This window comes from Macaca nemestrina, chromosome 10, assembly GCF_043159975.1.
Source record: "Macaca nemestrina isolate mMacNem1 chromosome 10, mMacNem.hap1, whole genome shotgun sequence".
In the NCBI taxonomy this organism is placed as follows: Eukaryota; Metazoa; Chordata; class Mammalia; order Primates; family Cercopithecidae; genus Macaca; species Macaca nemestrina.
Window position 1 is genome coordinate 142,714,713 of NC_092134.1, and position 25,743 is coordinate 142,740,455.

General features: G+C 47.4%; 1 protein-coding gene and 1 long non-coding RNA gene across 3 annotated transcripts in view; one reads left to right on the plus strand and one right to left on the minus strand.

Annotated features, from left to right (window-relative positions):
- The window catches only part of LOC105463812 (ninjurin 2), a 97,633-nt gene that overhangs the window by 19,148 nt on the left and 52,742 nt on the right, over nt 1-25,743 (plus strand). The window lies entirely within an intron of this gene.
- LOC105463810 (uncharacterized) lies at nt 1,931-11,790 on the minus strand. Its single transcript, XR_011609462.1, has 3 exons — nt 11,643-11,790; nt 10,056-10,159; nt 1,931-2,491 (listed from the first exon to the last, which is right to left on the minus strand). It is a non-coding gene; the product is annotated as an uncharacterized lncRNA (long non-coding RNA).

The following is a 25,743-nucleotide window of genomic DNA, read 5'->3' on the forward strand; positions in this document are numbered from 1 at the left end:
CCGGCTGCAGAGTCCAGGGAGCGCCAGTCCGGGCTATTTGGGTTCCATTTTTCTCACAAGAGTCCTTGATTTCCTGCTGAGTTTTCCCTAGGCGTCCCTCAGTGATTAATAATAATGGCCCCGGGCGCGGTGGCTCACGCTTGTAGAGGTGGGTTGTTTGTTGTTGTTGTTGTTGTTTTGTTTTTGTATTTTTAGTAGAGACGGGGTTTCACCGTGTTCGCCAGGATGGCCTCGATCTCCTGACCTCGTGATCCGCCCGTCTCGGCCTCCCAAAGTGCTGGGATTACAGGCTTGAGCCACCGCGCCCGGCCAAGATTTTTTCTTTTTCTTTTTTTTTTTTTTTTTGAAACGGAGTCTCGCTCTGTCGCCCAGGCTGGAGTGCAGTGGCCGGATCTCAGCTCACTGCAAGCTCCGCCTCCCGGGTTCACGCCATTCTCCTGCCTCAGCCTCCCGAGTAGCTGGGACTACAGGCGCCCGCCACCGCGCCCGGCTAGTTTTTTTTTTTTGTATTTTTAGTAGAGACGGGGTTTCACCGTGTTAGCCAGGATGGTCTCGATCTCCTGACCTTGTGATCCGCCCGTCTCGGCCTCCCAAAGTGCTGGGATTACAGGCTTGAGCCACCGCGCCCGGCCCGGCCTTATAATCTTAAAACATCTAGCAGTGTCGGTATACATCTGTTTGACCAATAGACCAGGCAACAATGTCTGAACTATATTTAGTCTTCAAACTTTCTAATTTAATTTTAACAACAATTTAAAAACTAATTTTATTTCCACCGCGCCCGGCCCTGGCTCACTCCTGTAATCCCAGCACTTTGGGAGGCGGAGGCGGGCGGACCTGAGGTCAGGAGTTCAAGACCAGCCTGGCCAGCAGGACGAAACCCCGTCTCTACTAAAAATACAAAACTTAGCCGGGTGTGGTGGCGGCGCCTGTAATCCCAGCTACTGGGGAGGCTGAGGTAGAAGAATCGCTTGAACTCGGGAGGCGGAGGTTGCAGTGAGCCGAGATCGCGCCATTGCACTCCAGGCTGGGCAGCAAGAGCGAAACTGTCTCAAAAAACAAACAAACAAACAAAAAACTACCACTTCTGGGCCCTTTGTATGAAGCAAGCATTTTTCATAGACTCTTTTTTCTCTCTGATTTTTTAGGGCCACAGTGTAAGTATTATTAACCCCGACTTAAGATGAGAAAACTTGAAGTTCAGGAAAGTTAATGTGCTCAAGGTCACAGCTAGTCAATGGCTCAACTGGGATTCACATCTTAGGCTGTCAAACCGAAACTGTGTGCCCTTTTCGGCCGTCCACACCCCAAGGGGAGGTCATGCCAGGACCATGTAGAACGACGGTGTTCTGCTAGATTCTATGCTAAAGCGGCACTGTTCTCAAAGACAGATATTTTCTGAGCCAGTCTAGGAAATAACCTAGCTCCAGGGCAGTGTTAGAAGAGACTGCCCTTACAGCCTTTTTTTGTTTTGTTTTGTTTTGTTTTTTGTGTTTTTTTTTTGAGATGGAGTCTCGCTCTGTTGCCCAGGCTGGAGTGCAGTGGCATGATCTTGGCTCACTGCAACCTCCACCTCCCAGGTTCAAGCAATTCTCCTGCCTGAGTAGCTGGGACTATAGGCGCCTGCCACGACACCAGGCTAATTTTTTTGTGTTTTTAGTAGAGATGGGGTTTCACCGTGTTAGCCAGGATGGTCTCAATCTCCTGACCTTGTGATCCGCCCGCCTCGGCCTCCCAAAGTGCTGGGATTACAAGCGTGAGCCACCGCACCCGGCCACAGCCTGTTTCTTTAGCACAAGAGTCTGGTCAGAGCTAGTGATCTGGAATTCTTTCCTGACTCCGGGAGAAGCATTTTGATTTGGGGCACTCTCCTCCCATCCTCATGGCCTCTCCCCACCCCTTTCACCCTGAGGAGAAAAGTAGGCTTTGCTTTTGTCCAGAGACTGTCCAACTGGAACCCACCTGCAGATCAACGTGGACATCAACCCACTGCCTTCTGCAAAGGAGGAGGTGGAGAGGGTGAGGGGAGGGGAGGGAAGGGAGGCAGGAGGGGCAACTCAGTGCAGCCACTTTCCCGTGCCCCCTTCCAAGTGGGAAGGTAGGGCTGTTCCGGAAGGGAGAAGCAGTAGTTTTGAAAACCAGAGAGCAGTCTGCATGTGGAAGGCAGAATTTTTGTTCTGATGAGACATTAGTAGGGCAATGGCTGGTTTTCATTATTTGAAAGCAGTACAAGCACATTGTCAAATAACTTCACCTCATAAACATGGTTACATAAGAGAAAAGCCTGAAAACCACCTGGAGGACCCAAACCGTAAGAACTCTAGACGCAGGCAAGGCAAACAATTTCTGAAGATCACTTCTAACCCCAGTCTCTTAAGTTGCAGCCTTCCTTCCATTCTTCTGGGACTGAAGTTGGGAGTGGTCTGTAGCATTGGAGCCACGGCGGAGGGGTTGGAGTGGGGTGGTGGAATGGAGGTATGATTCTCCTTTTCTGTATGAGTAAACAAAACACAAACAGAACAATTAAAAATAAAAATGTGGCCTAGCACAATGGCTCACACCTGTAATCCCAGCACTTTGGGAGGCCGAGGTGGGTAGATCACTTGAGGCCAGGAGTACAAGACCAGCCTGGCCGACATAGTGAAGAGACGGGGATCTCTACTAAAAATACAAAAATTAGCCCTACTCGGAATGCTGAGGCATGAGAATCACTTGAACCCTGTAGGCTGAGGTTGCAGTGAACCCATATGGCACCACTACACTCCAGCCTAGGTGACAGGGCAAGACTCAGTCTCAAAAACAAAAGGAAATGAAAACAGGACCATTAAGAGGAAAGGAGGAATAGAAGTCAAGTACCAGGGATGAATTAATGACTGTAGCTGGGACTAAAGGCCCTGCTGTCATTGAAAGGGAGGTCTGAGTGAATTGTATTGGAAGAACTACACTTTAACTTTGCTCAGGCAAGGAGCCCTGAGGCCTACCTTTTTTTTAAAGCTTCAGTTGCTACATTTGTAAAACAAGGACTTTGAATATGATGGTTCTGAAACTGCCTCCAAGTTTGGAAACTTCTGATTCTGAGATGCCAAGATATTTTCATTAAGTGATGCCCAATTCTTCCATCTCAGTACCTTGGTAGTCATGTGACTAACTGCTCAGCTTTCCTGCTTTTGTGCGATCATTACTGCCAGTTCCAAGTGCATTTGGCTGCCAGAAAGCAAACATTCCATGTGTGAACCAGGGATATATATTGCTATGACAGTAGGTCTGCACATTGGAGGGATGCTGACTTAACCTGAAACAGCACTAAACACAGTGTCATCTCCAGCACATTATTCGGGGGCCTAGGCCTGCGCAAAGCCTTCTAATTTGCTTTTAGATGGCATCAATATTTGTTCCTCAAGCTTTTGAGGAGCCAAGAATCAGAGTCCTAGGAATCTTATACTTTGTACCTATGTTTCTATAAAAGTTAGCAGGTCTACCCCTGCTGCTTTCAATCAGGTGGGATTTGTTACACCTGGACCATCATTAGCCAGCTTAATAGCTGAAGTTGTACTTGATATGACCTAGGGTTGGGGCTGGAACCCGTCCTCAGGAGGCGCTTGCTGGGGAGATCTATGTATATCACTTGACTAACACAGTCACAGCAAATGGTCATGTTCTCTCAGTAGCAGCCCACACATAGTTTCCAGAAGGCATCAGTAGCTGCTTATAGGTACCTCAAACCTACAAGTCCATAAACGGAGCCACAGGTTAGGGTGGGAATGGGGATTTTTTTTTCTTTTCCGTTAATTCTTACACAGCGTTCTGAGTGCCATCACTGAGGCATACACAAAAAGTAGAAACAAAGAAAAGCACCTTCAGCATAGAGGTTAAGGACACAGGCTCCTGGGCTTGAATCCTGGGTCTGCCGCCTCCTTGCTGTGCTGTCTGACCTAGGGCAAGTGACTTCACCTCTCTGTGCCTCAGTGTCTTATAAGACTATTGTGAGGGTTAAATGAGTTAATTCATGTAAAGCACTGTGAGTAATGACAGCCCCATGTAAGTGTGACTGTTATTGTGGCAAGTCCTATGGCAACTGACTTAGACATTTATTTAACATTAACTACAGTTCTTTTTGAAAGGGAAAATACAGGAAATTACTGAGTTCTGCCACACTGGATTGTAACAAATGTCTGTGACTAGGGGTACGTAGGAGGAAGGAAATAAACAGATGGATGGACCAGGCCCTTGTTTCTTTTACTTCCTGCTACATAAAGGGCTTTGTACTGCGCCTGATTGCTTTAATTTTGGGGGACTAAATAATATGAATTGGAAATCTCTCCATGTCAGAATATGTAGATCCACCTTATTATTTTAACTGTTGCAGAGTATTACTTACTATAGATCTACACTAGGTTATTTACATATTCCCATATAGTGATTGACACTGATCTAATGTTCATTGTGTACTGGATGTGGGAGGGAACATAGGTGCTAAAGCAGGGTTCCCAAGAGGTTTGTAATTTTGAGGGTTTGTAATTTTGAGGGGGAATTCAAGACTTACATAAAATAATTGGAAACCAGTACAAGAACCTGTGTATAAAATATTAAACTGGATTGAAAACTAAGTGTCAATACTAGTGTAATACTCAGTGGTGGGTGAAAAGATGGGATTTAATAGGAAATAACAACACAATGCATGCATATATTGGAGTGGAGGCCCTGGCTCCTGGAAGCCCTGGCTGGAGTAGAGAGGAAATTTACCCTCTAGTTCTTCCAGCCTCCCTGAAAAATTACTCAACACAAGAAGGACAAGTCTACACTCCCTTAACAAGCTACAACACAGGAGCACACGGGTGTCTCTGCAGGAGGTGGAATGCAGCAGGCCTAGGTGCTCTCCTGCAACTGGCTCAGCATGTGGGCAGCACCTTCCTCCTAAAGCATAGGGGTGCAGGGGAGAGTTCCCACTCCCACCTTCTGTTAGAGGCCAGTGTTGTTTTCCAGTGTTGTTTTCCCTGAAGCACAAATGGTGCCGGTCCTTCAAGGTACAGTGACTCTGCTGAAGGAACTGGATTGAGAACTCCCTTTTTTTGAGGTCCTTAATCCTTTGTTTGGCCCTGATTCCTTGGGAAGAACTCACAGGGTTGTGAGAACAGTTCCCCATAGGGCCGAGCTGAGGACATTCTGTGCCTAGGTATTCATAAGCCGAGGCTGTATTTCTTCTACCCCACCCGTAAGCACGAATCACTAACCTAAACCAGCAACACCTGGTTGCCACAGGGAATTGGGTTGTGTCAAAGCCCACACTTAGCATTCCTTCTGCAAGTCCCTACCCAGCAGCATTTGGGGTACATTAATTGCGGTAAACCCTTTTTTTTTTTTTCTTTTTGAGATGGAGTCTCACTCTGTCGCCCAGGCTGGAGTGCAGTGGTACGATCTTGGTTCACTGCAACCTCTGCCTCCAGGGTTCAAGCGATTCTCCTGCCTCAGCCTCCTAAGTAGCTTGGATCACAGGCGCCTGCCACCACGCCCAGCTAATTTTTGTAGTTTTAGTAGAGACAGGGTTTCACCGTGTTGGTCAGGCTGGTCTCGAACTCCTGACCTCGTGATCTGCCTGCCTCAGCCTCCCAAAGTGCTGGGATTACAAGCGTGAGCCACTGTGCCCAGCCTTTTTTTTTTTTTTTTTTTGAGATGAAGTCTCGCTCTGTTGCGCAGGCTGGAGTGCAGTGGCACAGTCTTGACTCACTGCAACCCCCGCCTCCCAGGTTCAAGCAATTCTCCTGCCTCAGCCTCCTGAGTAGCTAGGATTAGAGGAATGCACCACCACACCCGGCTAATTTTTGTATTTTTAGTAGAGGTGGGGTTTTACCATGTTGGCCAGGCTGGTCTTGAACTCCTGACCTCATGATCCGCCCGCCTGGGCCTCCCAAAGTGCTGGGATTACAGGTGTGAGCCACTGCGCCTGGCCAGAATTTCCTTCCTTTCTAAGCCTGAATAATATTCCATTGTATGACTATATCGCATTTTGCTTATCCATTCATCTGCCAGTGGACACCGGGTTGTTTCTGACTTTTAGCTGTTGTGAATATGCTGCCATTAACATCGGTGTATGGGTATGGGAGTCCTTTCTTTCAATTTTTTTGGGGTACACACCTAGGAATGAAATTGTGAAGTCATATGGTAATTCTCTAACTTTTTGAGGAACTGCCAAACTGTTTTCCACAGTGGCTACATCGTTTACATTCTCACCAGTCATGCATGAGAATTTCAATTTCTCTATATCCTTGCCAAAACTTGCTTTTTTTTTCTTTCTTCTTTCGTTTTTTTTCAAATAGTCATCCTAATAGGTAAGAAGTTATATCTCATTTTGTTTTGATTTGCATTTATCTAATGACTGGTGACACTGAGCCTTTTTTCATGAAGCTTGTTGGCCATTTGTGTATCTTCTTTGGAGAAATATCTACCCTAGTTCTTTCTCCTTTATTGAATTGAGTTGTTTTGTTTTCTCGCTGCTAAGTTGTAGGAGTTCTTTATTCTGGATTTTAATTCCTTAACAGAAATATGATTTACAAGTGTTTTCTCCCATTCTGTGGGTTGTCTTTTCACTCTTTTAATTTTTATTTATTTATCTATTTATTTATTTATTTTGAGATAGAGTTTTGCTCTTGTTGCCCAGGCTGGAGTGCAATAGCATGATCTCAGCTCACCACAACCTCTGCCTCCCGGTTCAGGCTATTCTTCTGCCTCAGCCTCCCAAGTAGCTGGGATTACAGGCATGCACCACCACACCTGGCTAATTTTGTATGTTTAGTACAGACGGGGTTTCTCCATGTTGGTCAGGCTGGCCTCGAACTCCCGACTTAAGGTGATCCGCCCGCCTCAGCCTCCCAAAGTGCTGGGATTACAGGTGTAAGCCACTGTGCCCGGCCTATTTATTTATTTACTTTTATACAGAGTCTTGCTCTGTTGCCCAGGCTGGCATGCAGTGGCACAGTCTCGGCTCATTGCAACCTTCGCCTCCCAGGCTCAAGCGATTCTCCTGCCTCAGTCTCCTGAGTAGCTGGGATTACAGGCACCTACCACCATGCTCGGCTAATTTTTTTGCATTTTTATTAGAGACAGGGTTTCACCATATTGGCCAGGCTGGTCTCGAACTTCTGACCTCAGGTGATCTGCCTGCCTCGGCCTCCCAAAGTGCTGGGATTACAGGCGTGAACCACTGTACCCAGCCCTTTTCACTCTTTTAATAGTGTGCACAAGTTCTGTATTTTGATGAAATCTAATTTATCTGTTTTTTTCTTTTGTTGCCTGTGATTTTGCTGTCACATTCTAGAAATCACTGTGAAGTCCAATGTCGTGAAGATTTTTCCCTGTGTCTTCTTTTAAGAGTTTTACAGTGTTAACTCTTAAGTTTAGGTCTCTGGTTCATTTTGAGTTAGTTTCTGTATATGGCATAAGGTACGGGTCCAGTTTCATTCTTTAGTATGTGGGACTATCCAGTTTTTCCAGCACCATTTATTGAAAAGATTATCCTTTCCCCATTGAATGGTCTTGGAACCCTTGCTGACAATCAGTTTACCATATACGCAAGGGTTTATTTCTGGGCTCTATTCTATTCCACTGGTCTATATGTCTGTTCTATTGCGTTTAAATAAGTATACAGGGGCCAGGTGCGGTGGCTCATACCTGTAACCCCAGCACTTTGGAGGCCAAGGCAGGCAGATCACCTGAGGTCAGGAGTTCAAGACCAGCCTGGCCAACATGGTAAAACCCCATCTCCACTAAAAGTACAAAACTTAGCATGTCATGGCACGTGCCTGTAATCCCAGCTACTCAGGAGGCTGAGGCAGGAGGATCACTTGAACTGGGGAGGTGGAGGTTGCAGTGAGCCAAGACCACGCCACTGCACTCCAGCCTAGGCAACAAGAACGAAACTCCATCTCAAAAAAAAAAAAAAAAAAAAAAGTATATGGGGACTGGGTGCAGTGATTGACACCTGTAATCCCAGCATTTTCGTGGGCCAATGGGGAAGGATTCACCTGAGCCCAAGAATTCTAGACCGGCCTGGGCAACATGACCAGCTCCTGTCTTTATTTTTCAAAAAAGAAGCGTATGGTTTCTTCCAACCTCTTGTACTTATACCATTCCCTCAAAGAGAAGGAGAATTAGGAGGAAAAGTCTCAAACACGAAAGAATTTAATGTTATGGTGTCCTGGGTTTGAATGTTCTGAAGATGCCAGTAGATGAGCATTAAAATGTCAGGGTTGGGCAAACATTTTATTCTGTCTTGAACTCATCCCCCCTTAATATCTTAGGTACAACCATTCTCTACATTTTCTGTCTGTGCTACTAAACTTAGAGGACCCAAGTCAGGATTGGGAGGAGACTGATTTTGTATGTGTTTGGCCTTTACTGTAGAAGAAAAAGAGCTGCAACTAGGCCAGGCACAGTGGCTCACACCTGTAATCCCAGCACTTTGGGAGGCAGAGGCAGGTGGATCACGAGGTCAGAAGTTCGAGACCATTCTGGCCAACATAGTGAAACTCCATCTCTACTAAAACTACAAAAAATTAGCCGGCTGTGGTGGTGTGCGCCTGTAATCCCAGCTACCAGGGAGGCTGAGGCAGGAGAATCGTGTGAACCTGCGAGGCAGAGGTTGCAGTGAGCCGAGATTGCACCGTTGCACTCCAGCCCAGGCGACAGTGCGGAAAAAAAAAAAAAAAGAACTGCAACTAATCAACATTTATTTACTGAGCACAACTTATGTGAGGCACTATAACTTACATAAGTTGTGCTCAACTCATGGTGGCTTATAGTCATATCGGGGAGGTATATATATCAAGGCGTGACTTGTTACTTGGAGATAGAGAAATGCGAATTGAAGTAGTTGGCAAGATATCCTAAGGTGGGGTCTTTTGGTTTTGTTAAAGAAGAATAAATTCAGATTCAGGAATGAATGAGGAGAAAACTGGGAATGAAACAGGCAGGAATGAGTAAGCTATCTGGGACAGTGCAAAGGCCTTTCTGACCAGATCAGACGGTGTGTGGGGAGGAAAGAACAACTGGATAGGTGGGGTGGGGCCGAATTATGGAGGATTTTTAAATAACCAGGCAAAGGAATGTGTACTCGATTCAGTAGACAGTAGAAAACTCAAAAGTGGTTTGTTTGTTTTTTTACACAGTCTCACTCTGTTGCCCAGGATAGAATGCAGTGGGGCAATCTTGGCTCACTGCCACCTCCACCTTCTAGGTTCAAATGATTATCCTGCCTCAGCCTCCCAAGTAGCTGGGACTACAGGCATGTGGCACCATGCTTGGCTAATTTTTGTATTTTAGTAGAGATGGGGTTTCGCCATGTTGGCCAGGCTGATGTTGAACTCCTGGCTTCAAGTGATCTGCCCGCCTCAGTCTCCCAAAGTGCTGGGATTACAGGCGTGGGCCACTGCACCCAGCCTCAAACGTTTTTAAATGACAATTTTTTTTTTTTTTTAAATGGAGGAGTGGGGCACAGTTTTAGGTAGGTTGGTTCAGGAAGGGATGCAATATAGATTAGAGGGCAGAAATTGATTCAGTTCTCAGAGAACTTCCCTGGAAAAGAAAGTCACAGATCTTTGCCCCAAGCCCAATGCCAAGCTGAGGTATCTTTCACGACGTTTCTGACTGAAATCTACTGACAGAAAATACACTGGATCTAAGATCTTCTGAGATCTTGCCCAAGCTTAACCCGGCCCACTAACCTTTTGTGCTAATGGCATGAAATGCCCACACTTGGTTCTGGTTTGGGCTGGCACCCTCCCCGGCTTGCCTCACTGTGGTGCCATGTTTCCAAAGCTTCCACACTCCAGAAAGGGCTATAACTTTAGTTTCCTCATTTTTACAAAAGGTCAGGTTTTCAAAAGCTTGGATCAGCTGGGATTTGTCTATGTTGCTGAAGATACATGAAAATGGGGACATTGCAGTTGACCTTTAGGGCCTTCTCTCCACCCCCGCCCCCATCTCCATCACCCCAGAGCTAAGCCTCCTCAGGACCTAGTACTTCTCTTCATGCAGTGGTTTCTCACACTGCTGAAAATTACCTGTGACTCATACAAGTGGTTCAAGCTGCTCAGTCCCAGACAGGAATGTTGAGTCTTGCCAGCTGACATGTTGGGGTCACAAGAAAGAGCAAGTGTCCTGTGGGCTGGAATCAGGGGAGATGCACAGACACCCTGTGAACATTCCAGAGTGCGGGGCTGAAGAATGGCCTGAGAGGTAGATTTCCCTGTGGTCAGAGGCTAGCTGCAATTTTACCCTCCCTTCCCTGCCCAAACACTCCTGACATTGGAATTTCATCAAATGGCTACCGTGTTTGGTTTTCAACCAGGACAAACAAAGAAAAGAGATTTGCTTTCCTGTCTGCTTTTGCTGAATGGAATCTCTGATTCTAATTACCAGCGTGCCTTAGACACCCTGGGGCTGGTTAGGACTTTAAAACCTTAAGCACACAGGACTCTCAGCTTTACTGAATCTTTTTCCATATCCTGAGCCCGAGTTCAAACTTATCCTCCCGGTCCCCCATGTCCCTTCAATCTCTGATTAATTCTCCAGTCAACTTCCTGCTAATAGTCCACCCACAAATTGCTATTTCAGCTGAACTTTCCCAAAACTTGAGCATCCTTACCAAATATCTTGGACTTCCTCACAACCTGGTTATCTTCTCATCTGCCTGCCTTTCTGCAATAATTTTGAAGTGTTAAAAAAAAAAGTCTCCTCTAATTTTCAAGAGCATGCAGGAAACTCAGCCCCTAAGGAGCACTGCAGAAATCTGGAGTTCTACTCTGTTTATACCTAAATCTAGCCTTCCAGGAGTTTCAGATAGTGTCCTGGAAGCATTCTCAATTGAAAATGGGGTGAGGAGCAAGACAGGGGATTGTGAATTACAATCACAAACAGTACACACATAACACAGCGACAGTCTTTGCATTTCTCATTTCTGATCCCATGGATCAAGAGGTAGAGGCAGGCCGGGCGCGGTGGCTCACGCCTGTAATGCCAGCACTTTGGAGGCCCAGGCAGGCGGATCATGAGGTCAGGAGATCGAGGCCATCCTGGTCAACATGGTGAAACCCCCATCTCTACTAAAAATACAAAAATCAGCCGGGCCTGGCGGTAGCGCCTGTAGCCCCAGCTACTCGGGAGGCTGAGGCAGGAGAACCGCTGGCACCCGGGAGGCGGAGGTTGCAGTGCACGCCACTGCCCTCCAGCCTAGTGACGAGCGAGACTCTGTCTCCAAATAAATAAATAAATAAATAAATAAATAAATAAAAAGGTAGTGGCAGCTCTCAGGTGAGTACATTCGCAGATGCCCACGCATGTCTGGAACACACCCCAGGGGTCATTAGAGACGCCCAGCAGAGGCGGGAGGATCTTCCGTTTGGTTTTCTTTCAGAACGTTTGTCCGGAGAGCATCCTGTTCTGTTACATGCATATCCCCCGCCGTCTCCAAATTGCTAGGTTGAGCACAGGACTCAGGGCCCGGCACTGAGTTAGAAATAGAAAATGAGCTGACGAGTCCGGCCCAAGGCCATGACAGGGGCCATTACTGAGCCCATTCCCCACCAACCTTTCTGCTGTTTCACTGCCTCTCCTCCTTCCCCTCCAGATCCCAAGCCCTTGACTCCTACCTCTTCTACGGCATTTTGAAACGTTTGCAAATGCACCCTTGATCCAAGCACGTACTGAAGAAGCAGCTCCCCCCAAAACATCTGGCGTGAAGTTGACCCTTCTTCCTCCCCCGCCGTGTGCGTCTGTGCACAGGCCCCGAAGCCTACTGGGGAGGGGCACGAGGCGGGGCTGGGGCGTCTCCGCAGGGAACCCTTCGCCCTGCCCAGGGCGCACACCCCCAGCCTTTGAGGGAGGAAACTGAATGGGGCCGGCGGCTGGCTCTCTTTGGGGATTTGCATTATACAGGCTATATTTAGAAGGCCGGAGCGGTGGCTCACGCCTGTAATCCCAGCATTTTGGGAGGTCGAGGCGGGCAGATAACCTGAAGCCAGGAGTTCGAGACCAGCCTGGTCAACATGGTGAAACTTCGTCTCTACTAAAAATACAACAAAATTAACCAGGTGTGGTGGCCGGAGCCTGCAGTCCCAGCTACTCGGGAGGCTGAGGCAGGAGAATCTCTTGAACCCGGGAGACGGAGGTTGCAGTGAGCCGAGATCACAGCACTCACTGCACTCCAGCCTGGGCAACTAACCAAGACTCGGTCTCCAAACAAAAACAAAAACAAAAACAAAATCACCATGAAAAAAAAAATAAAAAAAAAAAATAGAAGCAGCTTTCCTGCTGATAGAAAGCAGTGGCCAACTCTGCTATAATTACAACTGAAGAGTCACTTTCTTTCAAAAACTCTATTTTCAGATGTTTACCACTTTCTTTAAAAAGGAAAAAAAGAAATTGCCTCAAAGGCAGGCAGTCCCCAGGGCGTTTCTGGTCTCCTGGGGAAGGAACCTAAGAGCGGTTTGGTAAAATTCCATTTTGCTATCTTGGTGTTACCTAAGGACAGGAACTGAGGTGGGGCTTTGGTGACGGCAGGGACTGAAGAGCGTTCTTTTTCATCGTCCGGGGTGTCCAGTTGTTTGGTTTTCCTGGGCCACACTGGAAGAATTGTCTTGCCCCACACATAAAATACAGTAACACTATGATAAACTCAAAAAAAAAAATCATAGAAAAACTTCATGTATATATATATTATATATATAATTTTGTTGTTGTTGTTGGGACGGAGTTTCACTCTTGTCGCCCAGGCTGGAGTGCAATGGCGCAATCTCAGCTCACCACAACCTCTGCCTCGTGGGTTCAAGCGATTCTCCTGCCACAGTCTCCTGAGTAGCTGGGATTACAGGCATGTGCCACTATACCTGGCTAATTTTGTATTTTTAGTAAGATAGGGGTTTCTCCATTTTGGTCAGGCTGGTCTCAAACTCCCGACCTCAGGTGATCCGCCTGCCTCAGCCTCCCAAAGTGCTGGGATTGCCGGCGTGAGCCACCAGCCCAACCAAGAACTCATAAAGTTTTAAGAAAATTCACGAATTTGCTTTGGGCTGCGTTCAAAGCTGTCCTGGGCTGCACGGGGCCCACAGGCTATGGGTTGGACACGTTTGCTAGACTGTCATGAAGTGAATTGTGTGGAGAGACCTGGAAGACAGGAATCCTGGGTTGTGTTGGACTCTCCCCGCCATTGGACCTGTGCTCCTTCCACCCAGGTAGCATCACGGTGGCCAGTGGAGAAGGGAGCCAGACTGCCTCCGTGCAAATCCCAGGCTCCTAGTCCTGTGGACCCCTTGCTCCTTGGGTGAACTTGGGAAGCTCCTCATCCTTTAGGCCCCAGTTTTCCCCCATGTAAAATGAAGATAATAATGGGACCTACCTCGTAGGATCATTGTGAGGATTAAATGAATTAGCACATGAAAAGAGTGTCATTACCGGAAAGGGGTCCCGATCCAGACCCCAAGAGAAGGTTTTTCGGATCTTGTACAGTAACTCTGGGCTATTCCATAAAGTAAAGTGAAAGCGAGTTTACTAGAGAAGGAAAGAAACACAAGAACGGCTACTCTATAGGCAGAGCAACCCTGAGGGCTGCTGGTTGGCTCTTTTTATGGTTATTTCTTGATCGTATGCTAAATAAGGGGTGAGTTATTCACGAGTTTTTTGGGAAGGAGATGGAGATTTTCCCCCTCCCCCAATTGAGGACTCCTCCTTCTTTTAGACCATGTAGGATAATTTCCAGGTGTTGCCGTGGCATTTGTAAACTATCATGGCGCTGGTGGGAGTGTCTGTTAGCGTGCTAATGTATAATTAGCGTACAATGAGCAGTGAGGACAACCAGAGGTCGCTTTCATCGCCATCTTGATTTTGGTGGGTTTTGTTCGGCTTCCTTACTGCATCCTGCTTCATCAGCAGGGCCTTTGTGACCTGTATCTTGTGCTGACCTCTTACCTCATCCTGTGACTAAGAATGCCTAACCTCCTGGGAATGCCACCCAGCAGGTCTCGGCCTCATTTTACCAGCCCCTATTCAAGATGGAGTCACTCTGGTTCGAATGCCTCTGACACAGACACATATTATATAGGCATTACCATGGTTATGTTTTTTGCTTTCCCTGTCTGTCAAATTAGGAAATGCTGTTAATTGTGATGTTGGTCACTCTGTACCAGAGTCAGGAAGAGAGTCCGTTGTGTGCCAGACACTCCTTGTAGGTGATGCTGTGAGGAGACGCAGAAGCAAGGAAAGAACTGGCTCCTTCCTATGCACTCTGAGATCTCTGTGAGAAGCCTTCTCCCTTCCCCTCTAGGAAGAGCGCTCATGGAGATCTCAGACTGCAGACGAAGGGAAACATCCACGCCCAGTTTTCCCTGGTGGAAAGATGTGACACAGAGGTCTGCCAGAGGCTTGTGGCCCCTTCTCCACCCAGGGCAGCATCTCAGCTCAACCTGGGGATCCAATAAAGCGGTGCAGGGATCCTGCAGGCTCTGGCAGACTCAGCCTTGACCTTTGGATCCAGCTCTCTGTCCCCATGGCCAGTCTTCTCACTCCCAGACCTTCTGGCTGGCACAGGGTATGAAGGAGGAGCCGGCGGGCAGGGCGGGGAGGATGCGGCAGGGACAGGGACAGCACAGGAAGGACTCGGCCTAGCCGATTGAGATTTTTTTTTTTTTTCTTTTTGAGACAGCGTCTCGCTCTGTCGCTCAGGCTGGAGTGCAGTGGCCCAATCTCGGCTCACTGCAACCTCCACCTCCCGAGTGCAAGTGATTCTCCTGCCTCAGGCACCCAAGTAGCTGGGATTACAGGCGCCCAGCTCTAGCTGAGATTTTGGCAGGGGTCTCTTGAGCAGCTGATGGGCTCCTGTCACTGCCCAGTCTGTCCCAGGCCATTCTGGCTCCACTTAAGCCCGGTCTTCCTGCCCCACGCTCAGAGCCCAGGTCTGGGCACAGTGGTACCATCCTTAGTGTGTGTGTGGTATGCTGCAGCTGTGCCCACAAAGTCTGCCCCGGCCTCTCAGGAACACCCAACCCATTTGAGGCTTCAGTAACTAGAATTTTCCTTGCTTCACTTTATCTAAATCCTATCAAACTTGTCAAGGGCTACCTCAGTCTCACCTCCTCTAAGAAGTCTTCTCTCATTGCCCAGCGGACGTCAGTCTCACTGTCCTAAGTTTCCTAGTTCTCTATTTCATTCATTTAGAAATTAGAAATGTAGAAATGTACTTAATTATATTCTCAAAAAATATTTGAGCACCTGTTTGATCGCAAGGCAGCGGGGATGGGTGTTGGGGCATCCATGAAAATACAGGACAGGATCTTCTAACAAGAAGCTTAAATTCAAAAGGATGAAAAAAATTCTAAAGGCATGGCCTAGATAATTCCTTATTGCCATATGTTGCTTTTCAGGTTGGATGCTATGAGTTAATTCAAAAATAATAGTTAACAGTTGTTAGGTGCTTGCTATGGACCATCACTGTATTTAGCACTTTACACAAATTATTTTATTCAATTAATGTATTTTTTTGAGGTGGGGTCTGGCTCTCACCCAGGCTGGTGTACAGTGGTGTAATCACAGCTCACTGCAACCCTGAACTCCTAGGATCAGACAACCTTTCCGTCTCAGCCTTTTGAGTAGCTGTAACTGCAGGCGTGTCTTACCACACCTGGGTAATCTTTTAATTTTTGTAGAGACAGGGTCTCGCAATGCTGCCCAGGCTGACCTTGAACTCCTGGGCTCAAGCAGTCCTCCCACCTCAACCTCTCGAAGTGCTGGGATGACAGGCGCGAGCTACTGCACCAAGCTAAGTTATTTTATTTAACTCTTCAGAGTATCCCATTTCGTAGATACTATTATTATTATTCCTACTTTAGAGATGAGGAAACTAAGGGGCAGAAAGGTTGAGTGACTGCCTAGTATCAGCTAGTGAGAAAGCCAGGATTTGAGCCAGGCACCCCGACTCCATTGTTTATACCCTTAACCACAGTGCCAGATTTCTTCTGTGTTTCACCTTTTATGTTCAGCTAGAGTGAAACTCTTAAGTCCTGGAGAGCCCTGTGGCACTTAGTGCATCAATGCCTTTGTAGGTAGGAGGCTGTGGTAGGAGGTAGTCAATATTCAGGGATGCCTTGATGATCAGGCCCTGCGGCAGAGAGAAGAGTGTCCAAAGTTTCGTAAGTTCTGGGCAATAGAATTGGGAAAAGCAACCAGGAGTCCAGCACCTAAATATTGCTGTATACTAACTCTTAGCTCCCACTACCTCCTTGCGAACGCAACTCTTTTTTCAGGCCTACACCATGGTTCCCATGAATGTAGCCAGCAGATATTAGGAGGGCTTCTTGTGAATACCTCTTCACTGGGTGGACACAGGCCCATTAGGAACAGGCCCAGAGGCCTAGTGACTTCAGACTAACGCTCGCCAGGACCAGTGAGGTCAAAACATTACCCAGAACTGAGGCTTGATGTCCTGTCTCGAGGACAGACTCATCCCATCCTATCTGCCGAGTTATAGTGATTGTACTTCTGAGAGAACAGGGAACACTCCAAGCAAGAACGTATCAGTCCTCATTCAGAGGGAATGATTCTCCTACATTTAATGAAACTCTTACAGCCTAATCCCTCACCTATCATGACATCTATTTATTTCATACTCATTGATCATCTACTTGGTACAAGAAACTGTGGCTTCCTCCCCATAAAGGAGGTGATTCCAGTTTTAGACGCACATATCTACAAGATGAGTCATAGGATAACGATTATCCTATCAACTATTTATTAAAAATTGCTTATCCATTCCCTCTGTGCTAATAAGTGTTTTGTTAGACTCTATCTCATTTAATCTTTAAAACAAATCTGGATATAATTATTCCACATGGTGGACCAAGCTCTGAGAAGGGACTTTATAGTAGAGTCTGCTCCTAAGAACTATACTGTCCATGAGAGGTCCAGACGGTGAGGACCGTGGAGAACAGAGGCCAAGGTCCCTATTGGCTTAGCTGACCAGAAGTAACTTGCTGGAAAAGACTCCTGTAGATGTTCCCTCTTCTAATACTGCTACTCAATGCTTTCTTTTTCTTCATTGTAGCCTCCAGAGAACTCCCAAATTAATTTTTCTAAGATACAGCCATGATCACCACAAACTCTGCTCAAAAACCTGCAGTGATTCCCCTAAAATTCCCAAACTACTCTTCAGCCTGAAATGCAAGGTCTTGACTTCACCTTGGCTTTCTGACCTTGTCTCTGTCTACTCTCTCTCCCTATGTTCTTGCCAAATAGAACTACTTGCTAGTCTGCATGTAGGTCCACCCCGCTGCTTCCAAGGCTCTCTACCATTCCTACCACCTAGAATGCCTTTTCGTCATCTTTGCCTCTCCAACTCTTACCCATCCTTCAGTGTCCAGCTCAAATATCACTTGCTACATGATAGTTACTAAGCTAGGACCGTAACTTTTTTTTTTTTTTGAGACGGAGTCTCGCTCTGTCGCCCAGGCTGGAGTGCAGTGGCGCGATCTCGGCTCACTGCAACCTCCATCTCCTGGGTTCAAGGCAATTCTCCTGCCTCAGCCTCCTGCGTTGCTGAGATTACAGGCACACGCCGCCACGCCTGGCTAAATGTATTTTTAGTAGAGACGGAGTTTCACCGTGTTGACCAGACTGGTCTTGAACTGCTGACCTCAGGTGATCTACCTGCCTCGGCCTCCCAAAGTGCTGGGATTACAAGTGTGAGCCACTGTGCCTGGCCATATATATTTTTTATACCATAAAATGTGGTTTGTATGTCATTTCCTATACTAGACACCAAGCTTCTTGAAAGTGAATCCAGATTTCATTCATTCATATATTTTCCCATATTCCAGTATCCTGGTATATCTTTGTATTTTTCGGTATCCCCATACACTAGTATCCTAACCTAATTAAAGTTCTGTAAATATCTATTGGATAAATTGATTTTTAAAATCAAAGAGTAAAATACATAAGCAGAAGGACTGGTCTTCCCTGCCAATCTTCCTTTGAAGTGCTCATACCTTTACACATAGGTTGAGTCCTACAAAGCTCAGATAGAATGGAACCCAGCAGGGTAACATTGTAGAGTACAATGAGTCATTTGCATAGTATGTTGTAGAGTAAGAGGATGGGAGGTAGAGTAAGAAGATGGGACGTAGAGTTCAGGGTGAGGGTAGAGGAAGGGCTGTAATAGCAAAAAATGAATTTCATTATTTGTCTTTTGCTTTTGTTTTTGAGACAGAGTCTCGCTCTGTCGCCAAGGCTGGAGTGCAGTGGTGTGATCACGGCTCACTGCAGCCTTGACCTCCTGGGCTCAAGCGATCCTCCTACCTCTGCCTCCTGAGCAGCTGGGACTACAGGCGTGTGCACCACCACACCTAGCTACTTTTAAAATTTTTTGTAGAGACAGGGTCTCACTATGTTGTTCAGTCTGATCTTGAACTCCTGGGCTCAAGCGATCCTTCTGCCTCAGCCTCCCAGAGTGCTGGGATTACGGGCATGAGCCACCGTGCCCAGCCTCACTCTTTGAAATATTGCCCAACATCCTGGTATTTGAATTCACCTCCCTTGCCTGGTGCACATCGTGGCACCCCAGCCAAACCTAGCAGCCTGGCCTGTCACTAGTGAACCCCAGATCCCTTCCTAGCCTGTCGCCTCTCACTCATCCCAGGGTACGTGCTGGTTGCAGACTAAGTCCAAGAGTGGATTTGGACTCAAGCTGGTAAATAACGACTGGACTTTTAGATTCAGAGTTTGGATGATGAGAAAAGTGAAGTTTTGAGTGGATGGGAAGAAACCTTCCCTGATTTTGGCTGGTACATTCAGAGACTCACAGCACGAACAGACAGGGCGGGCTGGCGGAAAGGTGTGTTCACGCAGGGCCTGAGGCGAAAGGAGAGCTGCATGTGTAGCCATAGGGGAGGGGGACAGAGGCTGGGAGATGCTTCCTAGAGATGGGAGGCGCCTTCCGCTTCAAGAACCGCAAGTCTGCAGGCTCGCAGCTCCTAAGACAGGAACTTACAAAACCATCACTGTCAGGAGGGAGTGCTGGCTCTCAGATGGACTCTGTTCCTCAGCCCCTCTCTTGCTTCCATTCACCTCGCGCCAGCTGCGCAGAGAACCTAGCCTGGAGCTGATGTCTGCCTTTGCGGTGTCGCGGCTGAGTGTGTGCTGTCTTCTGCTGACCTGGTCTTCCAAAATCTAAGAAGCCTACAACAGCCTTTTGGGAGATGGGACATGTGGAGGTCTCATTACAAGTTCCGTGGGACTTTTAGAGCTTAGATCTACGGACAACTAAGGGAAGGCAAATTTAAACTTGTTGGAAACAATCCATACAAGAGTAGGTTTTCCTAACCTGGGCTGGCGTGTCCGTACATTCCCAAGGGAGTCCGTGTGAACTCAGGAGGTGATGAACCTGCTGAAATTACATAACAAGTTATTCACGAAAAAATAAAAATTAAAAAAAAAAAAGAAAAGTTATCCGTATGTGGCTGCATCTAGGGTGGGGTAAGGGGTCCATCACCTTTATCAGATTCTGAAAGGGTCTGTGACCTGAAAAGTTAAAGAAACACATTTTTCTAGAGGATGAAGCTGGGAGCTGGGTGTCAGGGGAGTTTGGAGGACATTCTAACTCCTCCCACTTCCCATGTGCTGCAAACATGTGTGCAGTAGGAAACAATGACAAATACTAGGAAGTGGCAAAAAAGCACTTCTTAAAAAGGCCTTTAAACAAACAGAATCCTGAGCATTTCCCAGATTTTCTTATAAAAGTTGTCTTCCTCTCTGTAAGTGACCCACTTTCTTCCCTTCCTTCCTTTCTTTCTTCCTTTCTCTCTTTCTCTCTTTCTCTTTCTTTTTCTTTTTCTTTCTTTTTTTTTTTTGACAGGGTCTCACCCTGTCACCCAGGCTGGAGTGCAGTGGTACAATCACAGCTCACTGCAGCCTCAAACTCCCAGGATCAAGCAATTCTCCCATCTCAGCCTCCCAGGTAGCTGGGACTACAAGTGTGTGCCACCATGCCTGGCTAATTTTCTAAGAATTTTTATAGAGATGGGGGTCTCCCTATGCTGCCCAGGCTGGTCTTGAACTCCTGGGCTCTAGCCGTCCTCCTGCCTCAGCCTCCCAAAGTGCTGAGATTACAGGTGTGAATCACCATGCCTGATTGTACACTACTCGTTCTTACTTGTCTCTCCTCCTAGTTTGTCTTCACTGCCACAGGGGAACCTCTTCTAGTCGCTGCTATTTCTTCAAGAAGGATGTGAGGCTAGAGACCCAGGACTGCCTGTTTGTTCGGTTGGACTTAGGAGCCATGTCCAGAAAGGACTGAGTAAGTCCTTCATCTCATCCAGTGGTAGCCAAACTTTTCAAGCCTGAGTACCTCTTTAAGACTTCAAATGTAATCCCAGCCCTCTGGGAGGCTGAGGCGGGTGGATCACCTGAGGTCAGGAGTTCAAGACCAGCCTGGCCAACGTGGCAAAACCCCATCTCTACTAAAAATACAAAAATTAGCTGGGCGTGGTGACGCACACCTGTAATCCCGGCTACTTGGGAGGCTGAGGTGGGAGAATTGCTCCAACCCAGGAGGCAGAGGTTGCAGTGAGCTGAGATCCTGCCACACTGCATTCCAGCCTGGGTGACAGAGTGAGACTCCGCCTCAAAAACAAACAAACAAACAAACTTCAAAACCACGTTTGGATCCTTCCAAGTCATTGTAATTGTACTTTTAGTATCTACAAATGAAAAACTGCGTGCTGATAAAAGCTACCATGCATTCAGTAATACTTTTCACATCTATCTTAAAAATTATAGCAGCATCTCTGTGCATTTGACAAACAGCACAGCCTTTCTGTGTGAGATGCATCATCTATTTGTTCTCCAGGCAACGTTTGCTGTGCGTCTGGATTCAGGGACCCCATATACTGTCTGAGACCCTCTCGCCTTCCTGCAAAGTGGGGATCGCTGGTCTAGTTTAAGCTGTTTGTTTTATAGATGAAGAAGCTGCGGTCTAGGAAAACAAAATTCCTAGTGAAGTAGTTTGGGGCCCGTTTCCATCCAGGTCCCTTGGTTGTGTCCTGGGCCCATTGCAGGATGCCTACGAGCCATAGAATGGACACCCAGCGACGACATCTGGTTTCCCACTCCCACACTGCCTGCGCTCTCCCCTCACTAGGAGGTGTCCAAAGGGCACCTGAGGGATGAGAGGACGCTTCAGGGCTTGCCTGATCCGAGAAACAGTCAGACAAGAGGGCGAACCATGAAACACCAGGCCCTGGCAACAAACTGGAGCACAAAGCCATGATGTGGCTGCCGTGGGCTCAGGGTGCCAAGCTGGGAGCTAAGCCCTCCCTCACTTAGTCCTCACTATAACCCTGACTGTTAAGGAACATTATCTTCACTTTACAGATGAGGAAACTGAAGCTTAGAGAGGTCAATGACAACGTCACACTGTTACTAAAAGCTGCAGAGATAGGATTCAAAGCCAACTCTAAATCCAGACCCTGAAATGGTAGTCACTATGCAATACGACTTTATGCAAGGCTGCTGGGCTCAGGATACTTGGAGCTTCTTTAGGATCCAGTAATTTTGCTACCTCTTTACCCAAGGAATCATTCTAAACCCATCCCCAGCTCACCAAGAATGTGTAAGTCCCTCTCTTCCAGGAGACTATCTGCAGCACTAAGCATCCTGGCCTCATCCTGCAAGGGCCCAGGGGGACTTCACAGGCAACATGCAACCCTTGCAGGACACAGCATTCTTTACGTTCTAATTCTAGCTCACAGCCTGTGTACAGAGGTAGAAAGGGTGAGTCCTATGCTCGTTCCCATCTCTCTCCTCGGTTCACACACTGACTGCAGGGTGTGGGGCTGTATACAGATTGCCCCACTCCATGAAGCTCTTCGGAACTAGATGAGCCCACACGGATTCTTCTCATTCCCACTAAAGCATGTTCTCTTTGGCCACTAACATAGCTGCTGCCTTTTCTCTTTTTTTGAATCACATATGAGAGTCTTATATCCCCAGCAAGCACCCTGCAAGCAGGGGCCAGGTCCTCAACATACTCTGTATCCTCTTCCCCAAGTGCCCAGCTTAGGGCTGGACACACCATCAACTCCTGGTAAATACTTGCCGACACCATCCGACGGGCCTGACAATGAACTGCCTCCCTCCTGGACCATCGCTTCTAGTCACTGCTCTCCTCAAAAGAAATTGCCGGCACCCGACTCCCCAACTATTTCTCCGCAAGGCACATGACCTTTCGAAGTTCTGGGGTTTGGTTTTGCTGCCCTTTCAGAAAGAAGCCTGATCTTTCTGATAAGCTCTTGTTTGTGGGAGCCCATGGAGAAGACACGAGACCAGTTTTTCTGTACCTGAGCAGGGCTCTCTGAGAGCTCTGAGAGGCTGTTGGAGGCCTTGGCTCCAAACCATCCGAGTCTAGAGCCAAAAGCCAGAGATGGAGGGAGTTGGGTGTTTGCTCTTCTCCACTCTTGCCACCTTCTCAAGGGCTCCTGGTAACCAAGTGTGTTTGCCTTTTGCTACCCTGGGAGGCCAAGAGCCTCCTTTTCTCTGCAGACGGAGACAGAACTTCTGCAATAAGAGGCAGTTCGGCCCCTGGTCTAAAACTGCAGTCTCCCTGGGGCCCGAGGCTCTGGCACCGTGACTGAAAGGGCCCGGGCCACAGTGCTGTCAGACTGACCTTCACCGGGTCAACCCAGATCACTAACCAAAGCCTGCTGGTAGGATACATGCCTCTCTGAACCTCAGTTTCTTCCTCTGTAAAATAGACAGATCAGGCAAAACCAATCTCTAAAGCCCTTCCTGTGGTTCCAGAGTCCTAAAACGCCTCTGGGCATTGAGTCCTAAAATGCTGTTCCAGGGTTCCAGAATGGCATACCGCCTTCTCATCACTCCCCCCCTCACCCCTACCTCATCACCAACTCTCCATGGGACTTTTAACCACACACTTCTAACCTTGGCATTGTCCAGCCAGGAGCTCCTACGGGTGCAGCTGGTCCTACTGACAGATCAGGGTTGCTGCCACCTAGCACCCTAGAAAACTTCCGAAGGGGAAAGAGGAGGCTTTTATGCAGTCTGACATTAAATCCGTAATCAGATTCCCCTCTTATCCCTTTCAGACTATCAGAGTACGTTATTCACTGAATAATGTTAAAAACCGTCATAATATCTGAAAAATTTACCTCTTCTTTATTGTTGATGGAGTGATTTTACATCTATTATCTCATTGTAAAATCCTCATGATAATCCTATACAGAAGATAAGGATCGTTATTTCTATTTTGCAGACCAGATAAACTGACCGACGTACCTAAGTTAGCCAACCAGAATGATAAAGCTGAGTGTGGATGCTCTGTGTCCTAAACAGACACCACAGGGACCTAGAAGCCAGGAGCAAAACCCACATCCTCTTCTTTTTTGTTTTTGTTTTGTTTTTTATTTTTTATTTTTTTATATATATATGTTTTTTAATTTTTTAAACGTTAAAAAAAATATATATATATATATATTTTTCATCCTTCTGCAGTTTTTTTGTTTTTTGAGATAGAGTCTCACTTTGTCACCCAGGCTGGAGTGCAGTGGTGCAATCACAGCTTGCTGCAGCCTTGAGCTCCCAAGCTCACGTGATCCTCCCACGTCAGCCTCCCGAGTAGCTGAGACTATAGGCACACACAACCACACCCAGCTAATTAAAAAAAAAATTTTTTTTTTTGACCGAGTTTTGCTCTTATTGCCCAGGCTGGAGTGCAATGCAAAATCTCGGCTCACTGCAACCTCTGGCTCCCAGGTTCAAGCAATTCTTCTGCCTCAGCCTCCCGAGTAGCTGGGATTACAGGCATGCGCCACCACACCTGGCTAATTTTTGTATTTTTAGTAGAGACAGGGTTTCCCCATGTTGGTCAGGCTGGTCTTGAACTCCTGACCTCAGGTAATCTGCCTGCCTTGGCCTCCCAAAGTGTTGGGATTACAGGTGTGAGCCACCGCGACTTTTTTTATACAGATGGGGTCTTGCTATGTTGCCCAGGCTGGCCTTGAACTCCCGGGCTCAAGCAGTTCTCCCTCCTCGGCCTCCCAAAGTGCTGGAATTGCAGGCATGGGTCATTATGCCCAGACTCCCTTTTCTGGACACTTACTTTGCTGTGAGAGAACTTGGTGTGAGCATTTGAAAGAATAACCTCAGTGTTATACAAATTATATGCAAATATCACGCAAACTTGGCTCTGGAGTGTTTGAACCAAGAACTTAGAAATATTTTACAAAGGAACAATGCAGGGTGGATTCTGTTCCTTCCCACAAGCAAGAACCAGAGGAACCAGAAGAGATGGTGAAGGAAGAGGATATTGGGCCATTCCAACCTGCCTTTTTTTAGCTCTATTCTTTTTTTTTTTTTTGAGATAGAATCTTGCTCTGTCGCCCAGGTTGGAATGCAATGGTGAGCTCTCAGCCCACTGCAACCTCTACCTCCCGGTTTCAAGGGATTCTCCTGCCTCAGCCTCCTGAGTAACTGAGGTTACAGGCATGTGCCACCACGTCTGGCTAATTTTTGTACTTTTAGTAGAGGCGTGGTTTCACCATGTTGGCCAGGCTGGCCTTGAACTCCTGCGCTCAAGTGATCTGCCTGCTTCGCCTTCCCAAAGTGCTAGGATTACAGGCGTGAGCCACCTCGCTGGCCCTACTTTGTTTTTTCTTCTGTTTTGTTTGGTTGTTTGTTGTTGATGTTTGTTGTTGTTTTGAGACAGAGTCTGGCTCTGTCACCCAGGCTGGAGTGCAATGGCGTGATCTTGGCTCACTGCAACCTCCGCCTCCTGGGTTTAAACAATTCTCCTGCCTCAGCCTCCCAAGTAGCTGGGACTACAAGTGTAGCTGGAATTACAGGAATGCGCCACCACGCCCAGCTAATATTTTGTATTTTTAGTAATTTCACCATATCGGCCAGGCTGGTCTCGATCTCTTGACCTTGTGATCCTCCCACCTCAGCCTCCCAAAGTGCTGGAATTACAGGTGTGAGCCACCATGCCCGGCCTGTTCTTTCTTCTGATAACATCTGTGGGAGGGAGAGGGAGGCCTTTGGTCAGTCGGTGCCTGGGAAGACAGAAAAGAGCTGCCTGTGTTGGCGCCATTCCCTTCCTCTTCTTGGCCTGTGGCTCTTGTCTGGAGTGAGGCAGGATACGGGAGCCCCCTGGAGAACTGAAGCTATGGATTTCCCTCATGAAGCCCCGTGCCCTTGGGCGTGGTGGGGACGTCAGTACACAGCTGGGGCAGAGGAGGGGTTCGGTCTCTCTGCGGTCTCTCCCCAGGCCCAGGTCTCTGATTCCTGCCCCAGAGGAGGCTCCCTGTGAGAAAGTGGCAGAGCTATTCTCTCTAGAAAGGAAAACACTGAAAATGGCTACCGAGGTAAACTATGTAACCACCTTAACTCCAGTGAAGGAAAATGAGGTGATCCTTAAGGAAGTGAAGCAGGGCTGGGCGTGGTGGCTCAGGCCTATAATCCCAGCACTTTGGGAGGCCAAGGCAGGTGGATCACCTGAAGTCAGGACTTCGAGACCAGCCTGGCCAACATGGTGAAACCCCGACTCTGCTAAAAATATAAAAATTAGCTGGGCACTCCAGCCTGGGCAACAGAGGGAGACTCTGTCTCAAACAAAATAAAAAATAAAAAATAAATGAAAAGTGAAGCAAAGCTGGCATGGTGGCTCATGCCTATAATCCCGGCACTGTGGGAGGCCAA